We start from the raw sequence: 3,827 nt of genomic DNA, 5'->3' as shown, positions 1-3,827 counted from the left end.
GCCCTTACCTTGGGCAAATTCAAGAGGAGGTTGGATGATCACCTGTCTGGGGTCTTGTGAACCCAGCATTCATTTCTGCCTGTGGCAGGGGGTCATGCTAGATGATCTGTTCAGGTCCCTCCTGACCCTAGCTACTATGAAACTATGAAAGTATGAGGCACGGCAGGGCATACAGGCTCTGGGCTGTTGCAGGGTGGGTGAGCGGGTGGGTGCTGACCGGCTCAGGGAGGCATGCAGGGATCGCCCATGCACACCCCACATACCCTGAAACCCTCCCTCACAACCACAGCCTCCCCCACACATGATCACACACCCCAGAAATACTGTACCCACACACACACACCTGTGTACCTCTGGGGGGAGTGCCGTTCACTGCTACATGCATATACCCCACTACACACGTGCACCCACACACACACCCCCAGCCCTCCTCCTTCTCTACACATCCCACAGCCCTCCAAAAACCTCATACCCACCCCCACACATATCCACACATCCCCATAAAGTCCCCATACTCACCCACCCACATCCACACGCACCCATAGCTCCCCAGAAACCCCGCACCCCTCCACACCCCACACAATATAGAAGAGTAAGACTTCATTTTAAGCTATTATGCAATCACTTCTATATATACAGCACACATACCCAGATCAGGACAAAAATATATATTTTTAAATTAAATTAAATTTATTATGGATGTTTGGTTTTTAGTATATAATGTGGGGGGGTTTCCAGTTCTAAGATGGCAAACCCTCTTCCCAAAAGGAGTATTTTCAGGGGCAAGGGGAGGGACTTCCAGTGGCAAAGGGGTTAGGTTCCAGTCAGGGGTTAGGGGTGGGACTTCAGTCCCATCATGGCAACTAGGGAGCTGGGTGCTTGTTAAGGGGTGGAGCTACCCTTGTGGCCCTCGACAGCTCATCAAAACTCGTTAAGTGGCCCTCCAGCTGAAATAATTGCCTGCCCCTGGTCTATAAGTATGTAAGGAATGAATATTGGGAGCTGAGAGAAAAACTGGGTGTCCCAGGGGAGGACAAGGAGCAATGGCTATAAACTGTTAGAGGATGGTTTCAGGTTGGATGTCAGGAAGAACTTTTTTACAGCAAGGGTGACCAAAATCTGGAATAGACTTCCCTTGGGTGGTGCAGTCCCCAACCTTGGAAGTCTTCAACTGGAGACTGGACACACACTTTGATGGGATCATTTGATTTTAGCAGTACTCAAAGTGCTCTTAAAACACTGTGGACAGTGCAGTAAAATTAAACAAGGCTGAAACTAGCTCTTCTGGCTGTGGATGGGGAGCAATCATGGTGGCCTCTATCCCAGGCCATCCAGCTGGTCACAACATTCAGAGCTCTCCCAGACTGTGAGGACCATTCTCCTCTCCCTGCAATATCACTTCTTGTATTTTGCTCCCCAGGAACACACACAGGTGAGAAGAGAGTTTTTGACTGCATTGCTCCTTCAGTGTTCACATGGTGGGCCTCAGCCCACCCTTCCCAGCCACCCCACCAAGAGGAGCAAAGAGCAAGCACACTGTGGGGTCACATCTCCTGCAAATGACTTAGCTGAGTATGCTCCTGGAGGCAGAAGCAGCGTCAGCCTCTGGCAGACAGCTGGCTGGACCAGTTGAGAGCATCACTAGGGAACAAAGGCAGTCTCCTTCCTAGGTATGCATGTGATCTGCTAGCAGGGATCTCCAGGATCTGGCTACTACTGCAAAAACCTACTGGTGAGTGTGTGTTCTAGGAACCCAGTCTGCAGCCAGTTCACGAGTTGTCTTTGTCCCACTTAGGGAGCTTTATGTCTGGCTGAAGCAGCTCATGCCTTTTAGCTCTGGAGTGCCCCATTCAGTCTCCAGTGTATCAGCCAAGAGAGCAGCTGTCACACTGGGAGGTCCACTGCTATTCAAATAGCTGGGAAAGATAAGGCCTGTTGGTTCTGCACTTACCTTGTACTCAGTCCCCACCAGGCTGTTGCTGTCCCTTGCCTCTAGGAAAGAGGATCATCTGCTGGTTTTGACTGCCTCGACTTAGGGTTAGAAAAGAGCCTGCACTAAATACCCAGATCAAGATTTATGGCTCTGGATCCAGATTTTATCACTGGCACCAAACCCTAGTGAGAGCTCTTAGTCCCATTCCCAGAGGCAGAGTGTGTACAGGCCATCCTGGGCTTAGGAAAACATTCCCATCCTCATGTTCCCATATGTCCTTTGATGTTAGGGCTTCATCAGTATCTTCAGGCAGTGCTCAGCACATGGTCCCTGGCTTTTCATGATCCAGGGCTTCCCTAAGGGGCTGGCTAAAAAGTACCACCTGCTGTGTTGGCATCCAGCTATGAAAATACCAGCTGCTCTCTCAGAGCCCTTTGCTTTCCCTCCCACCCTGCTCTGACATTGTCTTATGCTTGGCACACTGAAAATCATTAGTGTATGATGGTGTCAGCAAGGAGGAGCTTGTAGCATTACACAGGCTGCCCATTTAAGCCATCATTTTCTGGCATCTCTGCCCTACGGCAAAGGTCCAACCAGCTTCAGAGCACAAGCAGACCCCAAATCAGCCTAACAGATGGGCTTGAGCATGGGCAGCCAAGAGGCCATGTAAATACATGTAGTGTTTGGAGGGCAGGATTCCCATCAGTGAATATCTAACTGGCTGGCTGTCCTACATGTTCATGCTTTGTAGTCAAGGGAATGCTCTACAGCTAATTCAGATAATCCTGCTTTGGGCTGGCTTCATTTTAAAAAATAAATAAGTAGCTGAGGGGAGTTTCTGGCCCATCTGACTCAAATGCTGGGCTGCAATGGTGGAGAGGGGAAAGCCAGCAGAGCTTTATTTAAATTGATTTTTACTGAACAAGTTATTTGGTTCAAGCAATTAAAGAAACACACAGCTCAGGGTAATCCCAGAACCACTCTTGCAGACATGTAGGGTGAGATCTTCAAAATATAAGGCATGCAGGTTTGCACACAGAATGCATGCATGATGGCACAGTTAATTCTCAGGCATGATTACTGCAGGTGTGCTTCAAACTGCATCCAGCCAGCAGACAAGCGCATCCAAGTGCACAGACAAACCAGGTAACTGTGCATGGGAAAATCTAATTTCCATATTAACCTGTATATGAGTTGTGACAACTGCACGTGAATAAAGCACATAAATCAGGAACCAGAAAGATAAAGAAAATAGAGGAAATGGCTATTATTTAGTGATTTTCCTTATCTAGTTATGCTGACTGTGATGAAGTCAATTGGAGCTCACACATGCACTGCGCCTGGTAAATATGAGTAGTGTTGGAACATCTTTGTGTGTTTGTTAGGCCTGTGCGAAGTGGCTAGTATTCGCTTCAGATTCGGATTCGGCCAGTTCAGGGGACAGTGATTCAATTCGGTGATTCGAATCACTGTTCTGATTCGATTTGGCTGAAACTCCCAATCAGGCAGGCCTGTCCCCTGCCCCACTCCCAGCTCAGCAATGGCTGCCCCACCGGCCCCAGCTCCCAGGCTCTTGTTAAAAAAAAGCCCTGATTCACCAGGTGCCGCCGGGCGGGGGGTGATCCCTGCTGCCCCATGCCACGTCGGGGGCTCTGCACAAGCCCCCAAAGCCACTGCAGGAGCAGTGAGTCCCAGGGTTTTCCTCAGTTTTTTTTTTCTTAAAGGGCTGGAGCTGGTCTAGGCGGGACACCCGTAGGGGGACTGGGAGAGCAAGGGGGGAGGGTCGGGGGGCTCATGGCAGAGCCCCCCATGCAGCGTGGGGCAGTGGGGGGCAGCGGGGATCACTCCCCCACTGGGTAGCACCCGGTGAGCTGGGGCGTTTTTTTAAAGTACC

Source organism: Alligator sinensis, unplaced genomic scaffold, assembly GCF_000455745.1.
Source record: "Alligator sinensis unplaced genomic scaffold, ASM45574v1 scaffold264_1, whole genome shotgun sequence".
Classification (NCBI taxonomy): domain Eukaryota; kingdom Metazoa; phylum Chordata; order Crocodylia; family Alligatoridae; genus Alligator; species Alligator sinensis.
This window is presented reverse-complemented; position numbering follows the sequence as displayed.